Raw genomic sequence first — 24,159 nt, forward strand, 5'->3', positions numbered from 1 at the left:
GGACTAACAACATTCCTTGTGATAACTGTAGTACAAAATGTTCATGAGATATGGTTCCGTTTGCGACTATTTTTGAATTTTCCGAAAATTTTTGATACATTTTCCTTTCTCACATTTGATATGATTTTTTTTTTTGCTACTTTTATTGTGGAATATTATGGTTTACTTTGCCAAAGGCCTTTAGAGTGGAGAAAAAGTGTCCGTGTTCGTTTTTTGCATTGGATAAGCTAATGATTGACTTTCTGTACATTTTCCTGGTACAATTCCATGTTGGCTCTCATAGAAATGGGTGTTATTGATCAGATGTTCTGTTTGTGTTTTTGCAACTCTTTCAAAGACTTTGATGAATAACGTTTGGAGTCGAGATAACTGGTACTGCGTAACTGTTGGTTTACATTCTACCTCGTGTATTGATGTTACATATGCTTTTATTTTTCTTTGTCTTGTGATATGCTTTCGGCCAAACTTTGCCTCATCAGCAGTTGTTATTGGTTTCGCTGTTGCTGGTGTTGTCTTTTAGATGAGATGGCTGCAATTTCATCCGGTCTTGGAACATTATTTCTTTCTAATGTTTTGTGCTCATATCATGTGTAAGGTGTTGTGCTTATATCATGATCTAATGTGTTGTGCTTCTATCATGTTCTAACGTGTTGTGCTTATATCATGTTCTAAGGTGTTGTGCTCATGTCATATTCTAAGGTGTTGTGCTGTGTAATTGATAATGAATGTTAGTATGTGACTATCGCTGTGTAAACGATAACATGAATGTTGGAACATAACCACTGTTGTGTAAACGATATGATAAGTGTGTGTGGAAATTATATATACGAAGCGATGAAGAACAGTTTCCAGTGTGTTCATTGTTTAGAGTGATAGGTAGTTGGCATGATAAAGGGATATATCGTGTGGTATTGTATAAAGAATAATTAGAACGTACTCTGCAGATGTATGGAAAGTAAGTGTTACCGAGTGAGAATGAAATACAAATTATAAATGTTTAGATTTCAAGCAGTCGGCACACCTGATGGTTGGCAGTAATTAGAACAAGTAAAGTCAAGTGTTTGTGTTGTTTATGCTGTGATAAAGATCATGTGCTACATTTAGTATGGATAGCTTGTGTTATAGGCAGTGTGTGGTATGGTAACGGTAGCATTTACTTTAAAGATAACCTGTGTTGTAGATAATTCGTGCTATGATAAGATAATCTGATGTGACAATAGTGTATGACGTAGTGAAGATGTGTTCAGATGTGTAAGTCTGTGACTTGGTGTAAGGGACCAGTGGTGTGACGAAGATGGTGTGTGGCGCAGCGAAGGTGGCGTGTGTGGCAGGAGGTTGATGCGTGGATGATCATGTCGGTGTGTGGTGCAGCGAGGGGCAGAGGGTCTGATGATTTGTGGCTCAGGAAAGGTAATTAACTGTTGTGGGTCAGGCTGGAGCCACCTGGCCGCCTCCGGTTCCTGGTATTGACAGTTGACACCATCAACACAGTGGGACGACGATCCTTGAGCACGTTGGTACGAGCCGCGGGTAGGATGGTTCTGGCCTCGGGTCAGAGGCCAATCCGCCATACGCAAGGGTCGGTCTCTTGTGCTCATGGATGGTAACCGTCCTGCTCCTGGGGTTGAATGTAGAAGGTGTGTGTGTGTGGGTAGGTGTGTGTGTGTGTGTGAGGGTGTGTGTGTGTGTGTGTGTGTGAGTGTGGGTGGGTGGTTGGAGGAGTTTACCCTGTGTTTCCCTGCCGTCATTGGTTTCCTGTCTCCCTTCCTCTACCCTTTTGCCTTTCTTTATCATTTTACTGCTCTTTCCACTAGATGACCTTCCCATCCCACTTACCAAACACCGCCACGTCCTCGACACTCCACATCCGCCTCCCCAATTATAGTCCTCGTTACTCCTTTATTAGCCTCATCACATGTTTATTATGCTCATTATGGTTTCTCTTTACTTCTATCCCTTCTCATCATCACCATTCATTTCTCACTTGTTTCGTAATTTCGGACGTCATACCAAGTCTGTTCATTAGTGGTACGTATCCTTCTGTGGCCCGACCCCAAAATAATGTTCTTTAATGTGTTCTGCTCTGTTCCACCTGTTCTCAGTCCTGATTAATTCCCGTTGGATCTCCCTGCATTATTGTGTACCTCTCTCTCTCTCTCTCTCTCTCTCTCTCTCTCTCTCTCTCTCTCTCTCTCTCTCTCTCTCTCTCTCTCTCTCTCTCTCTCTCTCCTGCCACCAAGTGTCCCGCTGTTTCCTCACTCTCTGTTATCCCTTAATTCTCAGCCACTCATGTGCATAATATTTGCGAGCCACATCTCCGTCTCCAGGACATCATGATCTGTGTGTCTCATTTCCCTTCCTCATCTCCTCTTCACTTGTGATATACATCTTCACTCTTTCCCTACACCCGCTGCCACTTTCCCATTGTCTTCCTGATTTTCATCTTTTTCCAGGTCGATGTTCCTGTCCTCTTTTTTCTTTTTAACCTTTTATTGCTAACCATTCTTTCCGTGTCTCTTCTCTTCTTTCTCGTTCCCCATTTTGACAATAGATTCGCTTTCTCTTTTATCTCCGCCTCATTTTAATCCGTTCCTTTTCCGTTTAAATTTTTCTCTCCTTAGCCTCTTTCTCAGCTCTTTTTTTCATATACGTCTCTCTCTCTCTCTCTCTCTCTCTCTCTCTCTCTATATATATATATATATATATATATATATATATATATATATATATATATATTTTTTTTTTTTTTTTTTTTTTTTTTTTTTTTATACTTTGTCGCTGTCTCCCGCGTTTGCGAGGTAGCGCAAGGAAACAGACGAAAGAAATGGCCCAACCCCCCCCCCATACACATGTACATACACACGTCCACACACGCAAATATACATACCTACACAGCTTTCCATGGTTTACCCCAGACGCTTCACATGCCTTGCTTCAATCCACTGACAGCACGTCAACCCCTGTATACCACATGACTCCAATTCACTCTATTTCTTGCCCTCCTTTCACCCTCCTGCATGTTCAGGCCCCGATCACACAAAATCTTTTTCACTCCATCTTTCCACCTCCAATTTGGTCTCCCTCTTCTCCTCGTTCCCTCCACCTCCGACACATATATCCTCTTGGTCAATCTCTCCTCACTCATTCTCTCCATGTGCCCAAACCATTTCAAAACACCCTCTTCTGCTCTCTCAACCACGCTCTTTTTATTTCCACACATCTCTCTTACCCTTACGTTACTTACTCGATCAAACCACCTCACACCACACATTGTCCTCAAACATCTCATTTCCAGCACATCCATCCTCCTGCGCACATCTCTATCCATAGCCCACGCCTCGCAACCATACAACATTGTTGGAACCACTATTCCCTCAAACATACCCATTTTTGCTTTCCGAGATAATGTTCTCGACTTCCACACACTTTTCAAGGCTCCCAAAATTTTCGCCCCCTCCCCCACCCTATGATCCACTTCCGCTTCCATGGTTCCATCCGCTGACAGATCCACTCCCAGATATCTAAAACACTTCACTTCCTCCAGTTTTTCTCCATTCAAACTCACCTCCCAATTGACTTGACCCTCACCCCTACTGTACCTAATAACCTTGCTCTTATTCACATTTACTCTCAACTTTCTTCTTCCACACACTTTACCAAAATTATATATATATAATTTTACTTTTTACTCTCTTTTTCTCTGTCTTAAAAGAAATTCGAGGAATTCAAGCAGAAAAATACCTTTGGGCCCTTTGTGTTGTTTGTTTCATTAGAAGAAGTCAGAAACTCACAGATTAGTGTTGTAAGAGTACAGAGATATGCAGATTATTCGCAGAGAAAAACCTGCAAACATCGCATTTAATTCAAGAAGCTTGACTTATGAGTCATGGACTGGAAGCAAAATATTTGTAAAGTCTCATGTCAAACGTATACCTGGTAACATCTTTCAACCATTCTTACTTAAATGGTTGATCACTCCATGTGTTGACATTCCTGCTGAAGACAAAGTCCTTCTCTTCAGTCGAGGCAGAACGTTTGCCCAGGAGTTTGTATCCATCATCAGGAGTGTTATCATACGAATCATGCCTTAGGTAGCTACCTTGGTCATGATGATCGAAGCCTTTGATAATTTTGAATACACGTATCAGATCACCTCTTCGCTCTGTGTTATCTAAGCTAAATAGATTATGTCGTTTACTCGGCTGTCATAGAATTGGTTTTTCAGTCTGGTAATCATCATGGTTACCTGCACGCTCTGCTCTCTACGTTCTAAGTCTTTTTCCAAGAAGGGTAGACCAAAACTGACCACAGTATTCAAAATGGGGACGCACCAATGCATTGTAAAGAAAGAGGATACTTTCCCTTGACTAAAATTTGAAAGCCTTACCTATGGATCATTAAGGAGTTTGTTCGCCTTCTTTAACTGTATCTGTGAACTGCTTAATTAAATGGTGGTCCAGTAAATAGTTTACAGTTTTGTCTCAAATGATAATTTCCATAAGCTTTTCAACAACAGATGTTAAGCTAATTGGACGATGATTTCCGAGCACTGACTTGTTACCTTTTTTTGATATTGTTGCGTCGGCGAACTTCCAATCATCAGGAACTTTCCGTGTAGCAAGGTACTTATTGAAAATAACGCTTGAGGGCTTAAATGTTTCGTTGTTTGCCTCTTTCCTTGCCCTCGGATTACACTTAGGTGTGCCTGCCATTATCTTTAGGTTAGTGTGTTATAGATGGTTTTAACTTTATTAGCAACGATACTGAATTCGGGACATGAATTGTCTTAATGCGTAATACAGATGCAGAAACTTTGTCACAGTTTCGTCGTTATGAACCAAGTCATCGTTATCGATAGTTAATGGATAGTGGACTAAGTGATGGTTCTTGCTTCTGACCTAACTGTGAAACTCGTTAGAATTTCTTTCGCTGTTTCTGGTAATATACGCTTCTTAAAGGCGCTTATTTTGACGCAGTTCCGATTCCTCCACCTCTTCCTCTTTCTCATATTGTCTCCTGCCTTTCCTACCGTACACGTTTGTGTACATGTCTCTGGAGGTTGAAAGGAAAAATCCTTTTCTACTCCTAAATGAAGTTCTTTGGATGGCCACATAGGGGGAGTCTTATAAGGGGCTGGTTGTTTAGCATCTCATTAGCAGCACGTCGTCCAGTGCCTCGGTGGGAAGAAATGGCTGTCTCTCGGCGCTCACTTTCTGTATTGAGGTGGCGAGGGTGTAGACAGCGGGGCGTGTCGGGCTGCAGTTCTGCACCAGGTTAGGTAATGATATAATCATGTCCTCGGTGGAAAGGCTGGAAGTTGCTTGGTCGTATGGTAACATGCTGACACTCTCTCTCTCTCTCTCTCTCTCTCTCTCTCTCTCTCTCTCTCTCTCTCTCTCTCTCTCTCTCTCTCTCTCTCTCTCGTATGATCCACTTATCTCAGATGGGAGGCGAAGTAGCTTATCAATGAAGCTGTCTTGTCATTTTTGAATCAAGGATAGTTTTTTATGAGTAAAAATGTTGATGGAAACTGACCAGAATGGTGTAGTGGTAGAGTGGAGCCAGCTGACTGGCTGATGATGGTGGTTGTATTAGATCTGTTTCACTTTTCCTGAAAATCAGCGATATAAGATGTCCTGATATGTCTCAGTTTTATGTTGTTTTTTTTTATTTCCATCATTTGTATTATTTAAGTTTGATTCCAAATCTTTGTTGATAAGCGTCTGATGTTTGAAGGAGTTATAGGCCACTTGGATATTGTGTTGATTTCGTTGCCAGACGTTATATTGTTGGGAAACGATTCCCAAGTGTTCGAACAGTTCCCACTGTGAAACATTTGTCAGCTTATGTGCACATCATCTTGGCAGACGTGCATAGTGGTGTCCATTCCGAGTGTAGATAGAAGGTAGAAATTTTCTTCTTTGTTCATTGTAAGATATTTTTCTTTCTTTTTTAGTAGCCGACATGGTAAGGACAAAAGTATATCTCCAAAGGAGGACTTTTCGGTTGAAAAAATATTATAAGAGCTTATCAAAAGGAAAAATATAGGCAGTTTGTCGACCCGATACTTGAAATAGGAAAGGTTATGAGAAGATGGAAGGACGAAGACAATAGGAAAAGTCTACAGCTTCGCCGTGTGAGGAATCACAGCGGCCAACCCTCGGTAGCTGGTCCCCGAACAGAATTCGTGGGGAACAGCAGAACCACTTACACGTCCGAACTAGGAGAGGAAATAAATTCAAGTTTTAGAAAAAGAACAATGAATGGAACGAGGGAGGAAAGAAGAAGTTAGGTGATGAATGAAACGTGTTACCTACAGAGTTAGTGCGTGAAGCAAGATGATCGTTTATGGTGAGAAAAAAAGAGGGTAGGCGACAGAACCCAACCCTGAGGGAGAACGTTGTTCGCATGAGGGAGAAGTCGCTACTTAAACGACGACTGCGGGTGGAGCGACTGGAAAGGATATTGCTCAGGAGACTGTGAGAATCTAAACAGTCAAAGGCAGGAAGTTAAGAAAGAAAATACTTGTTCCAGATCCTTTGGAAAACCAAGATGCGTAAGAGAGGAGAAGTAGAGTTGGACTGCGACGGGAACGGGTCTGTAAGTCTTTCAGAGCCGAGGAGAGTTTTAACGACTTTGGAGAAACTAGAAATAAGAGCAATGGAAGGTTAAGGGTCGTCTCCTCTCTGAGGGACGGGCGGGACCGAGGTGTGGCAAGCTTTAGTTTTGTAGACAAAGCCGATGTAGACGAGGAAGGATGGGAGCTTACTTATTTTGCCTCAGTCAAGTCTGTTTAAGGCATCGGTCTAGAACGCTGTTGTTCATGGTGTAGACTTTCTTCTTCAATGTTGTTTACATTGTTTACTAACGCCGCTTAAAGTTTACTATCCTGTAACCCGTTTTGTAGTTACAGTATGTTATTCATTGTTATTTTTCGACTTGATGTTTCTCTTTGAGCAATTCTTTCCATAGCAGTTTCTTCTTTAACATGCTCTTTTTTATTGTAGGTTCTTCTTTAAGCTTGTTATTTGCCTTGTTTCTTTTTTGCTTTTGTTATTTGTACTTAATTTCCCATCTACCATGGGTCCTGGCGCAGTAATTTCCTATATTCTAGTCATATTTATGTCAATCCTTTCTTTAAATCTTTCGATAGAATGATATCTTGTATCAGTGATATATAATGTTCTTTCTTCATCAGCTTCTCATATTGATATTATTGTTTGAACTGCAGCTTCTCTGATGGTTCTTTCTAAAAGTGCAATTTTGTGAGCAGGTTTTGATTACATATTATAGGATAATTTTTCAGCTACGTTAGTTGACTCGTATAGCTAACCGCGTGTCGCCTACAAGGGAAGGTTTACGTGATGGTTCCCCTGGTGGTCGTGGACCTCAGCTTGACCCTGGCTGTGTACTATAACGAGGCTCACCCAGAACTTTCCATATTATTTTCCTTCAGCTGAAGCTTCTGTGGGAAATTCCTTGAGCTGAACAATAGCTGGGAATGTTTGCATCAAACGGGCATATTATGGTAATTCTCCGTCTCCTCCAGCCTCGCCCAACCATTACCATGCCCTCCTCCTCCTCCTTTCTTTCGTCTTCTGATTTCCTTTCTGGTCCTTTTACTGGCCCGTCTTCCTCCTCCTCCTCCTCCTCCTCCTCATACAACTCTTACTCAGTCCTCTTCCGGTGTCCCTTACAACTTCGTCGTCTTTTCTCCTCCCACTCTTTCTAATTTTTCCTCCTCCTCCTCCTCCTCCTCCTCCTCTCTATCTCTACATCTCAAATTCTTTCTTCTTTGTCTGACCCTCAAGTCTTGCCTTCTCCATCACCATCAGCATCCTTCCTCCTCCCATTCCTCATCCTTCCTGCTCCGCCTCGTTTCCCTTTTCCTCCCTCCCCTCTCGTGTCTCCTTCCCTTCTCCCCTCCATCTGCCCATCCCGTTATCCTCCCTCCACGTGGTCCACCCAGTTGAGCATCATCCTGTGGAGGGCATTGATTGTTTTCTCCGCCGTCAGAGGTCACGGAGGTCATGAACATAAGTCGCAGACTGTGTTTTCATAGGTCACGGGGGGTCACACCCACAAGTCGTAGACAATGTCGCCGTGGGTCACGGTGATGTCAAGGTCGCATAAGGTCACCTTATGTCCCGGACATCTTCATCATGTCGGATGCGTCATTATTCAAAGAAGAAGATATCTCCAACGTAATTCGCATAAGAACAAAGAACTCGTCGTTGTAAGTTGGAGATGATCATCGTTAGGTCACGTCACAGGTCGATGATTATTGACCAGATAAGTCAGGGGACACTGTGGATTACATATGTCAACAGTAACAGTTACGGGGAGAATAATCACATCTTACAGAGAATGTCTGTAATGAGACTTTTACTGGACGGGTAGTTATGTTACACAGGTCATCATCACAGATGGTTAGAATCAGTTCATAAATGAGGTCATTATCTTGCACCACAGAGGCCATCACAGTACACCACAGAGGCCACCACAGTACACCACAGAGGCCACTTCGCCTGTCACAGTAATCAACATAGTACAGAGCGGTCATCACTTCCGGCACACAAGTCATGATTTCAAGCGTGAAATGATCGTCATTCATGGATGTCACCGCCATAGGTCACCGGGATCACCGCCATAGGTCACAGAGGTCATCGTTATAGGTCACAAGGTTCATCGTGCGGCTCGTGGGTATGGTGGCCTGGGTTTTTTATCCCGACCTTTGTAGGGTAAGGTCAGATCCAAGCCACCGTACCCAGGGGTCGTCCCGTCGTGCTCCCGACTCGAGAACTGTGACCAGAGTGTTGACGTGGGTGTGTGGCAGCATCAGCCACCTGCCTGACCCGTGGATCCCACACTAAGAATGATCCCCAGACGTCAGAGCTGAGTATCTGTTATTGCAGAAGGTTACATACCCTCTCATCTGTGAGCCAGGATGGCCTTCTGTGGAGGAAGTCACGCCAAATGAAGTTGTTACACCCGTGCCTGACTCTCGTCACCGTGGCGGCTGTCCGGGAGGCGTTGTTGGAGCGTGTTAATGGGTCGGCCACGTTCAGCAATGCATAAGAAGGTCGTGCGGGGCTGGATAACGGGGAATGGTGTGTTAGAAAGAAAGAATCGTGATGGGTATAAAGATGTTTTAGATTGTATGGGACACTTGGTCGAATGTTTTAAACTTGATTAATGTGTGAATGTGTATGATTATTATTTGTGTTACGCCTATGCCAGTTGTGTGTGTGTGTGTGTATGTGTTGTGTATGGCAGACTCTAATGTATGTAGAAGGTTTACATACGTGGCATGCTTGAGTGTATGTAAAGAGCTTATATATGTGGCAGGCTCGAGTGTGTATGGAGGGCAGATATATGTGTCAGGCCCGAGTGTATCTGAAGGGATTATATATGTGGTAGGCTGGAGTGTGTGAGGAGGGTTTACATGAGGTAGATGTTTGATTATAAGTGGAGGTCGTGGGTGTATGAGGACATATTTGTTTGGAGAGCTTCACTGTGTGAGGGACTCGTACCTTGGTACAGTTTGTTTTTAAATCTGCTCAAGGCTTGAACTTTAGGGCGGCCTCGGTGAAATGAAAGTTGGAGGATATAAAGGGCTGTGTGTGTGTGTGTGATGGGCTTGATGTGGAAGCCTGTGTGTATGAGGTTTGTGTGTATGAAAGGTTCTTGCCTGTAGGAAGCTTGGATAGATGGAGGGTGAGAATGTGTGGACCTATTTATGTTCAGCCTGATATGTTGAGGCTATGTTTGTGTAGAGGGATTCAGTATGTGGAGAGCTGTATGTATAGGATGCTTCTATGTGTAAATGGCTACACTAAAAAAAGTCTCTGGGTGTAGATGACTTTAACGTGTATATGCTTTGTCGGGAGAGCTTTGTTACACGGAGGGCTTGTATGTATGGAGGCTGTAATATGCAAGGGACTTGTGTGTGTGTGTGTGTGTGTGTGTGTGTGTGTGTGTGTGGAAGGCTTTTGTTTATAGAGAGGTCTATGGTGTGTGGGGGGGTTTGGGTGCGTAGAGCGTTGTGTGCAGAAGCCTTGAGTGTGATAAGGGCGTGAACATGTGGAAGGTCTGGGTGTATGGAAGGGTTGCGTATTAAGTGGCCGAGTGTAGTGAATGAAGGACCATTTGTGTGGAGGTGTTTTTGTGTGAAGGGCTTAGTGTAACGGTGTGGAGGGCTTATGTGTATTAAGGGCTGAGATGTAGTGTGTGGAGAGCCTCGATGCCATCTGGCTCGAAATCTCTACCCCCTCTTAAGTTCTTGCTTCATTTCCTCGTAGATCTACGTTTAACTTTTAGACTGTTTGATTTCCTGCAACGAGGCTTTGCTCTTTTCACCTGCGCGTGCTGAAGCCGCCTGTGTAGGGGATTTCAGTGTACACTGTGAAGATTAGCCCGGCTCAACTCGGGACGATCCCGGTTGAGTTGGGGAATTTTTTTTCCTGTCTTAACGATCTGGGAAAACTAATTGAATACCCAGCATGAGTTCCGCATCGTCGCGTCTACTCCTTTGTGACATTTTCACCCTCTTTCTCTTCCTGTGACCCCCTCCCACTTAGAACATTGTTTCTGTCTCGCAAGTCTTCTGATTAGTCACATTTCTGTACTTTCCAATAGAGTACGTCCTCCTCGTCCTTCTCTCCCAAGTCTTTCTTTGGCGATTAGGAAGGACTAAATGATAGTCTTCCTTACGCAACAACTTCTGTCGACTACTTTCAGGATCATCGCTCTTCTGTTGGACGGGGCGTCCCTGGCTACACTGACCTTATAACACAAGACACCTTGGACGGGAGGTAGTCTTACGTCCCATCTACTGAACCTTTATCCTCTCAGTCGTTGTTTCATTGTACTGAGTTGCTTGTGGCATCGGAGGCATAGTATATTGGGCCATGAAACTCTTTCATTCTCCTAATTTTCATTCCTCTTATACACAGTCGCCATTGCAGTCTGTGTATTTGTAGTCGAACGCACTTTGATAAGAGAGAAGTGCGCAGCTTTGGCTACTTCTTGAGCTCATGCATCTCTCTGGTCCATAACCAACAGCATCTCCAGCATCTTAATGTAAATCATCCCTTACCCTCTTTTCGGACCCGGCCAGTCGTCAGCTCTCTCTCCACCTGATGAAGCCGCTCTTTCTGACACTTTTTCCCCACCTCAAGTTCTACTTTGCATGATTTCATGTCTCATCCTCCACACCTGCTAAAAGTGGACATACCTCAAGGGAGTGTGCCTCTGAACAAGCTCCAATCCTTGACCACTTACTTCGCCTCTGGGTAAAAACCCGCGATATATATATATATATATATATATATATATATATATATATATATATATATATATATACACAAAAAGGAGAGAGAGAGAGAGAGAGAGAGAGAGAGAGAGAGAGAGAGAGAGAGAGAGAGAGAGAGAGAGACTTCTAACCTTTACAACTGTCGCCCCATTGTTTTCGTTTTTATTGTGCAGTCTTCGAAACACTGCTGAACTCTTAACACTTACAATTCCATTTCCTTCTTTGTCTTTACTCGTACAGCCTTCGCGGTGCAAGTCTTGTAGGTGATCTCGCTTCTGGTCCTCCTCTTCTTAGGGATTTGGGTGAATCTTTTGTAGTGGCCCTCGACGTCCCTAAAGTCTTTGCTTACTAAACTTGCCTCCTTTGTTTCTTCCGCACCTCTTTGTTCTGTAGAACGTAAGTTCCCATTGATGGAGCGACTTCGTTTTATTCTTTTTCGAGTAATGTCCCTCAGGGATCTGTCCTATAGCCGATGCTCTTTCTGTTTTCATTCCATAAACGTTCTTCATCCTATAACTAACCCAGTCTACTGTCGATTCCACTCTTCTTTCTTGTCCTCATTATCCTCTTCCTCTTCCCTCGGTACTTGCCTAAAATCGGACTTGTGCAGCGTCATGGAAAGGGGAAGCAGGAGCCTGGTTAATGTCAACTGTGGAAAAATACGAATTTCTTCCTGTATCTCAGCCAGGCTATCGCTCGTTTCCAGCCATCGAATATCACATCACCACACTACAACCCTGTAGTTCTATAAACACGTTAGGCGAAGCCGTATTCCTACTCTTCTGTCCTAGAAACCGCACCATGAATCTTACAACATGTGTGTATTGTACAGGTGCCGCAGTTGTTGTAGTCTGAACCAGGAATTTCTTGTCTGCAAAGGGTCTCATTCTCCACGTATAGCTGTGGTTCCTCTTCCTCCATTTCTCCTTTACTCGCAGTGGAATCAAAAGACTTCTTCCGTACTAACTCTGCAGATATCACCTCTCATAAACCAGAGGATACCTTTCCACTCAACGTGATCTCTCTCACCCTCCTCTCTCTTCTGCACATGATATTCCGCTTTTCTCATGAGCTGTCTTTGTGTGTCCCAGGCCTTGAGACTTAGATCTGTGGCATGCGATTGGCTGCTGCATCTCTTAGTTTCTAAGTAAAGACCAGCTACACGAGGATTGGCCGTTCTACATGCTCTTCTCCTTGTACAGCGATAGTAAGGAATTCCCTCTCCTCTTTTGTCTTTCCTTACACCCACAACCTTACCACTTTCAAGAGACGAGTATACAAGTACTCAAGGAACTGATAAATGATCCTCTCTGTTTCCGAAATCTAATATCTTGCCTCTTCAACCGACATGGCTTCAATTGAGGCCCATATCACACTGGCTGCAGTGGAAAGATTTTCATGTGAAGGGCTGAGTGCAGTATACTTGCAAAGAGCCGAGTGTAGTTTGTGTGCGTGTGTGTGTGTGTTTGTGCGTGAAGGGATGGGTGTAGTGTATGGAGGACGTGTGTGTTTGAGTGTGTGTGTGTGTGTGTGTGTGTGTGTGAAGTGAAGGGTGCAGGGTCTGTAGCTGTGAAGGGCAAGGTGTAGGATGTGGAGAGATTGTGTGTATCAAGAGCTGAATGTAGTGTATGCGACGGGCTGTGGGGTGCTCGAGCTTGTGGAGTATTTCAGTGTATGGAGGGCATGAATGTATGAAAGACTCTACTATGAGCGATTCAATAGGAGAAACGTGGCTGTGGATTCGCAGTGTCCCCCCGTTAAGTTAACGTGTATATCCTTATCAGTCTAGTGTTCCATGTAAAGTGCCTTGGTTAATTTGAATATACCAGTTCAGGTTCCCATCATAGTGTTGGATAAATTGGGTTTTCTGTTATTCTAAGTGGCCTATTGATATCAGTTTGCTCATTTGAATTTAATAACTTGCATAAATGTAATGTTTTACTGGTAGAGCTGTTGATTTGCTTGTCTAGAAAGTACTTGGTTATCTCGAATCCCTTGGTTGACCAGTTGAATCCTATGTCGTGGGTAACTTAAGTATCTGATTACCGTGGGCAGGGTAAGTGTGAGCACGAGGTGGGGAAATTGAGACGAGATGCAGGGTATAAAGGTGGCCGTGTACCTAGCATCGTGGCCTGCCTCCGCCACCGCCACTGCTCCTCTCCCTGCCTGGCCTGCACGGCTCTTTGTCTCCACTGGTCTGGCTGGCTGTACTGCTGCTGCTGCTGCTGGAAATGTTGCTGCTGGCGGTAGTGATGTTCGTGATGTTGTTGGTTGTCGTTGTGTAGGTGGTGGTGGTGGTGATGGTGGTAGTTGTGTTGGTGTTGCTGCCTCTGTCGCTGGTGTAGATAGGCGTGGTGGTGGTGATGGTGGTCTTGATGGTGACTGATAGTGCTGCTGGTTGTGGTGGTGATGCTGCAACTGCTCCTGGTGGTGATGGTGATGGTAGTGCCGCTCACGTACCACCGTATACTCCAGTTATACATCACATTCCCCCCCCCCCCCCCTTGATTGTAGTACAGTTGTTGCCCGTACAGCTGGTGCAGCAGCTGTCGGTACCAGACCTGATCCGTTGCCGTCATCGCCGCTGCTGGGGTCTGCAGCAGTACAGATTTTCCTCTCTGAAACTACGTCGACACAGTTATTTATGGCGTCCAACCATCCTGCTTCATCCTCCAACCCTGTGTTTAGTGGCGAACCAATACCCAGCTCCACTCTCTCTCTCTCTCTCTCTCTCTCTCTCTCTCTCTCTCTCTCTCTCTCTCTCTCTCTCTCTCTCTCTCTCTCTCTCTCTTCGTGTATCAGTATTTCTGGTGCCAGGTTTCCTGCCTCTCTTGCCGCAGCTCGAGTGTCCTCTCTCTCTTTACTGGTACTTTCCTCCTCCCTCCGTCCCTTACCCGCCTGGTTGCCTCAACCCTCACCCTCCCACTCGCCGCAGGAGCCAGTAGCTCTTCCCTCCCAGCCTCTTGCCTGTGTTTGCTGTGCCTCCGTCTCATCCCCCTCCTGCTTCCCTCTCTCCCCCGTCTTCCCTCCATCCCTGCCTTGCCTTTGGTCATCCTGGCTCTCACGCATCTCTCCACTCGTCCCTCCAGCTTCCCACATCCCTCCAGCCTTTGATACTAAATTATTACTTTCACTGTATCTCCTCGTCTTTGTCTGTGCCACGTCCCTCACTCTTGGCTGCACTGTAGGGGGATTAACCAACACTGTGCTCTGGTGTCTTGTGGCCAACAGTGAGTGCTTAGTCGCCTCCCACCACTTGCTTATATACTGTATATATATATATATATATATATATATATATATATATATATATATATATATATATATATATATATATATCATGCAAACCTATAACAGCCAGGATCGAACCCGGGACCCCTGTACAAGAGGCGGCGGGAATGCTAACCGCTAGGCTATGGGCCAGGCCTATAGCCTAGCGGTTAGCATTCCTGCCTCTTGCACACGGGTCCCGGGTTCGATCCTGGCTGTTGGAGGTTTGTATGTTCTATGAAGGTGCGCGTTTCTATGCACCATGTTCGTGTATATATATATATATATATATATATATATATATATATATATAGAAAGGATCACAATTTTGCGCGTGATCAAGTATATTCCTAGGAGTCCATGGGGAAAATGAAACACGATAGGTTCGCAAGTGCACTTTCGCATAATAATCACATCATCAGGGGAGATACAAGAAATGGTGTCCTAGCTACGTCTCCTCGTTGTATATCAGCTGATGATGTGATTATTACACGTGTTTCATTTTCCCCGTGGTCTCATAGGAATATACTTGATCAAGCGCAAAATTGTGATTTGTATGTATGTGATGTGGAAAGGGAGCCGTGGTTTCAGTGCATTATACATGACAGCTAGAGACTGAGTGTGAACGAATGTGGCCTTTGTTGTCTTTTCCTAGCGCTACCTCGCGCACGTGGGGGGGGGGGGGGGGGTTGTCATTTTATGGGTGGCGGGATGGCGATGGGAATGAATAAAGGCAGCAAGTATGAATTATGTACATGTGTACATATGTATATGTCTGTGTATGGATATATATCTATTAGTTGAAATGTATAGGTATATGTGCGTGTGTGGATAAGTATGTATATACATGTGTATGTGGGTGGGTTGGGCCTTTCTTTCGTCTGTTTCCTTGCGCTACCTCGCTAACGCGGGAGACAGCGACGAAGTGTAATAAATGAATAATATATATATATATATATATATATATATATATATATATATATATATATATATATATATATTTTTTTTTTTTTTATACTTTGTCGCTGTCTCCCGCGTTTGCGAGGTAGCGCAAGGAAACAGACGAAAGAAATGGCCCACCCCCCCCCCCATACACATGTACATACACACGTCCACACACGCAAATATACATACCTACACAGCTTTCCATGGTTTACCCCGGACGCTTCACATGCCTTGATTCAATCCACTGACAGCACGTCAACCCCTGTATACCACATCGCTCCAATATATATATATATATATTCTTATGCACACACACACACGAGTCTTAGGTGTGTGTGTGTGTGTGTGTTAACCGTGGCCAAGGAGGTAAATAATGGAGGCACTACCGCCGTCATCAGTGTCCGAATAGATCGTGCTGCCTCACCAGCACCTCCCTCGTACCAGCTGTCCTGCCTCACCTTGCACACCAGCACCTCCCTCGTCAGCTGTCTTGCTTCACCTTGCATACCAGCACCTCCCCCGCACCATCTGTCCTGCCTCACCTCGCACACCACCTCCTCCCTCGCACCATCCGTCCAGCCTCACCCCGCACACCAGCACCTCCCCGCACCAGCTGTCCTGCCTCACCTCGCACACCAGCTCCTTCCTCGCACCATCCGTCCAGCCTCACCCCGCACATCAGCACCTCCCTCACACCATCCGTCCAGCCTCACCTCGCACACCAACCGCGGAATACTTGGGGCGCAGCTGAGACATACGCCGACTTACAGCCAAGTACTTACGAGGCCTGTATTTATTTTCTCCTCGCAAGGTTCTCGTAAAGTTTAATTTACCTTAACCCTCTCATTTATCTGTTCCCCTTTACATTGCCCAGCCGTACCTGTCACTCTTGACGTCACTCTGCCATTCTTTTGCTTCCCTCTCACTTCTCTCATGACATCTGCGAAGGAAGTACATGAGAATACATAGATGTCTCATTTTTTTCAGAGTTCGTGTATTGGACGACGCACGTGTCCTTGTATCATCGTGATCACCGTCGGAACATGGGTTCCACTAATATCATGATCTGTTGCGACCTCGATGTTCCTTGTGTTGCGTGTAGTTGATGATACATTGATAGCTGTTTGCTTGTCAACTTTCCCTTTAGTTGTTCGCCCGTCTGTTGTTGGCCGGCCCGGAGGAAGATCGGGGGCGTTGGCTTGTGAGGGGAAGGCTGGCGTGTGGGGCCTCCTGATCACATCCAGTGGTTCATGTTACTATTAGATGAAAGGCTGACCACAGATGGTATGTTTTTTCCCTTTTTATTGACTGAATTGCTCGCTGGGTCAGCAGTTGCCTCGGACGTTTGTGCTGCCATGACACTTGAGTTTGAGTCGCTGTTAATTTGACTCCTATTTTATTCTTGTCTTCATATTTGTCAGTTAGGTTCATCTCGTCATTCGTCTCTTGTGTCGCGTTTATTGGGTCGTTAAACATTCATACTAGATCAATTTGGGAGGCAATATGATAGTTTGTTGCTGTCCTCTCCATCATAACTACTGGTGTGATCAAGGGATCTCCACTTGGGCCCATCACAGCCCGGGGGCCTATAAACGTCCATAGTTATTTTACACACTTTTGTATATGGTTAACTAGGAGGTAAGACTGCCACACCAAAATGTATGATATATATATATATATATATATATATATATATATATATATATATATATATATATATATATATATATATATATATATATGTAAACTCATTGTACAGTACGCCATCATTTATGTGAGGTAATGTTTAGAAAGTGTATAAATCTTGTATAGCTGGGGAAGAGTCACCTTGATAGCTACCTGACTGCTTATTTGTTGTCTTCCACAGGTTAATGAAATGCACGAGTGAGTCTGAGAGTTGTGCCGAGGTTGGTGGTGGCCGCATATGACGTCACTACTGCCGGCAGCCAGTCACACCTCATTATGTAGATGGTGAGTTGTTCTTCGTCGTATCATCGCTTTAGGTTTTCGTTTGTGTCCGTTTTCAAACTTTGTTGCATTCAGGAGGCGTTTGAAACCTTTGCTTTTCCCCCCCACATTTGTTTCTCGTACGAGATGGTTTATTGTGTTTAGAATTTTAATGAAATTGGTGTCAATTTATCATTTATTGTCTTATAATTCCGTAAGGATTGCTGCTTGAAGTTTGGCTTGTCTCTTATTGTGAGAAACCTATTCATATCAGCGTTATTATATTTTTCTTTTTACATTTTTTTAGACATCAGTATTGTTACGACCCATTTGGTATGTTTATTTTTGCTGGTAATTACCAGATTATGTTAGAACTTAAAGACTTCATTTATTTGATTTCTGGTCATGCAAGAAAGATGCCTTCGGTCTTGTGTAACTGTTCTAGAATGATCTCATGTCTTCTTTGGCTTTGTGTTGTTTCTCCGTCTTTCTAGTTTCAGCAAATGGCTTCTTTTATTCTGTTATGGTCATTATTTGATTTCGTTCAATAGAAGTGTTTGGTCATGCATTTTTATGATGGATATAGATGTAGAGCTGTTGAATTATTTTCTTTGATGATTTAGTGTTTATAAAAAAAGATGCCATACCATTGGGTAAATCATTGATGATGTTCAGATGACAATGTTCAGACAGACTGAAGTATTTGTCTGACTACCGCAGTCCCCCACCTAAACCTCCACCCTTTGTCTTCCCGCTCTCCCCACCCTCTCACTCCTTGTTGACTTCTCTGCTGGTGTCTTCCCGCTCTCCCCGCCTCTCACATTCCTTGTTGACTGCTCTCCTGTTGTCTTCCCGCTCTCCTTGCCCCTCTCTCTCTCCTTGTTGGCTCTGCTCTGCGTGTGAACCATATTCCCCTCCACATTGCTGTACCGCAGCATGATCCCTTGCTGACCTTACTCATGTTGCAAGGTGGAGGAAAGTGTGTGACAAGTGATGTGGAGGGAAGTTTGTGACATGATGTGGAGGGAAGTGTGTGACTGGTGATGTGGAGGGAAGTGTGTGATAAGTTAGGTGGAGGGAAGTTTGACAGTTGAGGTGAAGGGAAGTATGTGACAGGTGGGTGTGTTACAGGGAAGTTTGAGAGTTGGTATGGTGTAAGGAGGTGGTTGAGGTAACAGTGGGGCCTCTACCTCACCTCAGTGTTACCTCCACCCCTAACATTGCCCCATCGTTACCACCTCCACCACCTATTCTTCGTCTGTGTTACTACCATCATCTATTCTCCGTCTGTATTACTTATCTCCAATTATCTGACTGTTACCTCTTTCCTACCCCTTCTTACTCTTACCTCGTCCCCCTACCTCGTCCCCCTACCTTACCTCAATGTTCCCGCTGCCTCTCACCTAACCTTACTGCCCTACACTGTGTCATTTCCCCACTTTTCCTGTCCGCTTCGCCCATCTGACTCGGCCACCTGTTCTCTTGCCTCTCTCCAACTTGTGCTTTCCTTGACCCCATTATCGTCTCCCCTAACATTTGCTCCGTCCTTCTCCCCTGCCCCGTTTCTCTCCCCTCCACCTTCACTCTCATCCCTTGTCACTGTCCCTTCCCTCTCATCACTGCCTCTCCCTCCCAGCCCTTCAGTCGTGTACGTCCGCCCACAGGGTTATTACTTCGGTTCTCAGTTCTCCCCACATCATCTTGCGTTTCGTCTGTATACCTTACTTGACTTTTTATCCTTTCTTCTTATCTCTTCATTACAGCACTGCTTGTCTTCTGCTGTATTTTACCAATTTATGCTTCCCCGTTTCTGTGTCTCGTGCCCTTAATTCTTGAAAAAAATTCCTATTTTCTTCTATATACAGATGTACAGGCTGGGAGGTTAGGTGAAGAATGATGGTGATTGGGAGGTGGTGGTGAACAGATGACTGGTGATTGTGACGAGGGCAGCATGTGGTAAATTTGAATGAAGAGAGCCGTTAAGTTAGGTCGATGGTGAATGAGGAAAAAAATTATGATGATAGTGAATAAGGGAGGATGGTTAGCTGGATTGGAACTGTGATTGTGATTGGAGATGAGGATAATCAGGGGAATAGTTAGGGGGAGGAAGGTGACCATGCAGGTAAGGTGCACGTTCACCTGAGCCTCACATGAGGGAAGGCATAAGGAGCAGCCTGGTGGGGTCACCTCCGGTAGCAGGAAGGGTCTAAGATACTCGCAACAAATGGCCAGGTGCCTCATGAAGCCTCACACAGTAGTGGGTATCTCACAAACGTACACAAGGATGGAACATAGTGATCCCTCTCACATTATGTACAGGTAACCCTGGGAAGTATAGAACGTGCAGACATATTACATACTCATATTTTACAGTTTTTGTCAGTAGTATTTAGAGAAGGTTTTGTATTGTATTAGTATTGCCTGTTGCAGCAGTGTCTGTAGTTTGTGTTTTGTTTTATGATTTTTTTCTTTCCTTCAGCATTTTCTGTAATATCATGAGCCTGTTTTTACTGTTTATTTTTATGTACTTTGTGTTGGATATGAACTTAAGAGATTGTTGATGTCGTTGTAGGCCATGTGAAGGTATTCATGGCAGATGCTCGACTTTAAAGTTAAACCCGTGAGCAGAATGGCACGACCCATGGATTTGACGACGTCACTTTTGGCCTGATCGTAAGGGCCGGTTCATCATATCGTAGTAACTTATCGTTGTGCTTATGAGGTTAACAGCGTCGTAAGTTCAGCCCGTTCACTCTTCATGAACGGAGGTACTGTACTCAGGAAATAGAAATATTAAAGTACAGTGGCGGGTTTCAAATGAAGCTCTTGTTTCATTTTCTTGTCCATTGTTTAGTAATTTGTTCCTTATGGCTAGTGCTTTCATTGACCGTCTTCTTTCTATGCTGACTCCAGGCAGTTTATTCAACTGTCAACAAAATGAGAAATTAGTCAGTGAAAATTACGAGACATAGACACCTTGACAACAAATAAAGTCTGAAAACAAACATATGAGGTAACTGTAGGTGAGGTGGCTGAGAGCCAGGAGGGTCGTGGGCACCTGCTCAGCGGGTGGGAGCCGGGAGGGTCGTGGGCACCTGCTCGGCGGGTGGGAGACGGGAGGGTCGTGGGCACCTGCTCGGCGGGTGGGAGACGGGAGGGTCGTGGGCACCTGCTCGGCGGGTGGGAGACGGGAGGGTCGTGGGCCCCAGGCTAGTGCACAAGAACTCTCGCAAACTGAAATAATTAAGCTTCATGAAGTCGTATGGTGCCAGATGTCGCTGAGGCCAGTAGCTCGTATGAAATCTGTCCGTGATGAAGAGACAAACATTACGGAAGAAAATGAAAATGTGGTTAAGGTAAGAAGTGATCTGAGGAAATATAAAAAGCCTACATTTGAGAAAATATTGCTTTGTCGAGGGAAGAGGAAGAATGAATGGTAGAGAACGGTTGAACTGCATTACTTTTGGCAGGAGGGAACGGCTGTGGTGAGTACTCAGTACCAAAGGCATCTCTCCATCACAGAAGTTTGCTCTGTACAGATGATACACAAGATTCAATTTGAATGATATCCGTGGGACTTATGAACCAAGGATAGTCTGGTGGTGGACACTCGCCGCTGTATAATCAGTAAAGGTGAACGCCACAGGAAAGTCCATTTCTACGACAGAATGCGTAAACCTTCGTTGACCACTGGTGGTGGAATACTGTCGTAAATCTGGCTTGTGTGTGGTGCAGGATTGACTTTGTTCTTTACACCGTGATGGGTAGATAGTGAACCTAACCATGCAGGTGTGTTCTTTACACCGTGATGGGAAGGTAGTGAACCTAACCATGCAGGTGTGTTCTTTACACCGTGATGAGTAGATAGTGAACCTAACCATGCAGGTGTGTTCTTTACACCGTGATGAGTAGATAGTGAACCTAACCATGCAGGTGTGTTCTTTACACCGTGATGGGTAGATAGTGAACCTAACCATGCAGGTGTGTTCTTTACACCGTGATGGGAAGGTAGTGAACCTAACCATGCAGGTGTGTTCTTTACACCGTGATGAGTAGATAGTGAACCTAACCATGCAGGTGTGTTCTTTACACCGTGATGAGTAGATAGTGAACCTAACCATGCAGGTGTAACCACAACAACTGAACACATGAAAAAACAGTTTTGTTATTGCTGACGTGATGCTAGTATTACCCTCTGACGACACGGGAGACAGGTAGTGTGGTATCGATGCTGACCACAACTCTTGTCTCAGATATAATGTTTAACGGCCGTCTTATACGAAGTATGAAATGAAGGTGTTGGAAACTATGTAGCCTTGTGCTCTGTTTATCATCAACTTTCATTGATCCGATGCGTGGATCACCTGAAGAATTAATTGTCAGCATTACAGCACAGTTTCACTTCATTAATGCACTATTTGAACTCTGTCAACAGGCAGAGTTCCTTTAGGGTTGGAATAGGTCAGGTGGGGCTACACTTGAGTACTCAGTTGGTGCTTCCCCTCCCAAACTTATTCCCCTTGACAACCAACCACCCCGACGACATTTAGGAGGGAAAGGCCATTCTAATAGACCTTTATGTATTAGAATGAATTATATATATTTTTAAATTTTATCGGTTTATGTTTTTTGTGAATGGCTAATTCACTAAAAATACTAACCTGAGTTTAATCCAGACATATACATTTAAGCAGCATTATCATACAGGAATCTCTTTTCTTTTTCGTGGAAGTAGTAGGATAGGGTTGCATGTCACGCAGGAGCGGGGAATGATGGTAGTCAATATTATCACTATGATTAACGTAGAGCGGCAGGTGAGTTATAGGGAGGGAACGGTTGCTGTCGAATTTCTCTCTACAGCGGGGCGGCTGTATCTCGCAAGGGCGAGTGTGGGTATTATATACCATGAGGAAATCTGACAAGAAGCGTAGGTGTATGTGGCTGTCAAGGACAATTATTTTGTCTTACATTTCAGATAATCGCCAGCGAATGGAAATGTCCTCCTACCTTCTCTCCTTTTTCTCTTACAAGAGTGTCGCGTTGATACTTAAAGAATTGTATCACAACTTTGAATATCTCTAATGCCCAGAACTGAAAAATGGTTTTAAGAAAATAAACAAAAAGATGTTCCCAATAGAACTGAAGTCACAGTATTGTGAAGTTTCGGTACGACTTGCCCTGGAATAAAGCTATGAATCGGCTAGATAAGGAAAAGGCAGAATAAATATGGGAAAAACAGTATTTCTTTCTTTACTGGAAAACCATGGGTCAGTTGGTAACGTAAGCAGTGAACCATTTTAATGTAATATTTTACCTCTAGAGACTTGCGTCTTGCGTACCTCAGAAACAAATGTTCTCTTCATGCCACCTTATCCTCTGTTGTCTCCTCCTATTTTTCCTCATCGTCCCCCTTTACGCCCTGCTCCCTCCCCGTCTGGTGCTTCTGGCTTTAATGTTGGCTGAGAGGGTGCACGAGCCGGCTAGATAAGACCAGACCACCTTATCCCACCCCGCATGGCCTCGCCCTGCTCTGGGAACTTGTGGCGTCGCTATAACAGTCCATGGTGACTCTACCTCGTGCCCTCCCTCCACTCATCATGCTCCAGTCTCCTACAGTGTGTGCTTCAGTAACCCTGTACATGTTGGCCATGGAGTAACCCCGGTCCTCATGGTCAATATTGGTTTTCCTGTGATTTTCTGTTGTGGGATCTGACGTGACGTACCTCATTCCTTGTGGCGTGGTATGCTGTTACCTGTCTTACTGTTATTACTGGACACGACGGTGCCAGACAGAATGCACGCACACACGCGCACGCATGGGCTTCCCTAGTGTATTGGTTAGGGTTGCTGGCCATGATTCACTCATGGGCACGCCCAAGTTCGATTCCTGGACGCGACAATCGGCCCACATCCAACCGAAGTGTTCATCCTGCCCCTAAGGCTGACCTTAAGACCGGGGGTGGGGAGGGGGGAAGGTGTATTCATATTGGAGTTAAGGACATGATATACAAAGTCAACAGATGGGGCATCACCAGTGCAAAAGTCTCTCCATGTAACACACTTGGTAATCATTAATAGTACACACACACACACACACACACACACACACACACACACACACACACACACACTGAAAGTTTGTACTCGAAAGTATTATTGAAATATGAATGAGCGAAAGTTTAATCTGTGGCTGTCCCTTGTTCTGTGTTAGGTCAGGCGGACAATGTAGGTGGCTTTGTCCATATCCTCGTGTAGTGACTGTGCGCAGCGTTTCCCCACAAGACTTAACAGATTTCTTGTATTGACCAAAGTACCAGTTGTTTGTTGCGGAAACTGGGTCCAAATCCCAGTCATTGTGGCTGGGTTACTTATAATCTTGTTATTGCAAATTCGAGACGTTCCTTCTTATATAAACATTCCTTTGTGTAATTTCCTATGTGTAATGTTGTTGTGATTATAATTACCCCTGGGCAGATTTCTCGGAAAGAGTCCTATGTTACCGAGTACCTTTATAAAGTTTTTTATTTTTTTTTTCAGCCCAAGGCTGCGCTACTTCCAGTTGCAGGGAAAAGTAAACATCTTTCTTGATTGAGAAGTTCTTGACGAGACTATTTTCAGTGATACAGCTTCGCCAAAGGTGACTTTTCTCTTGCTTTGTGACTTCTTGCAGTCACATGTATATA

The 24,159-nt window shown here is 44.4% G+C and overlaps 1 protein-coding gene across 25 annotated transcripts in view; it reads left to right on the forward strand.

The window, feature by feature from the left end:
- The window catches only part of enc (R3H domain containing protein encore), a 944,198-nt gene that overhangs the window by 240,277 nt on the left and 679,762 nt on the right, over positions 1 to 24,159 (forward strand). For 22 of the 25 annotated variants that reach the window (XM_071685668.1, XM_071685684.1, XM_071685751.1 and 19 more), the window contains one exon: positions 17,397 to 17,500. The exons of the other annotated variants lie outside the window; for them this stretch is intronic. The gene's annotated coding sequence lies outside the window, so the exon portion shown is untranslated. The remainder of the gene's footprint in view (positions 1 to 17,396; positions 17,501 to 24,159) is intronic. 25 annotated transcript variants of the gene reach the window in all.

This window comes from Panulirus ornatus, chromosome 3 (genome assembly GCF_036320965.1).
Source record: "Panulirus ornatus isolate Po-2019 chromosome 3, ASM3632096v1, whole genome shotgun sequence".
Lineage (NCBI taxonomy): Eukaryota > Metazoa > Arthropoda > Malacostraca > Decapoda > Palinuridae > Panulirus > Panulirus ornatus.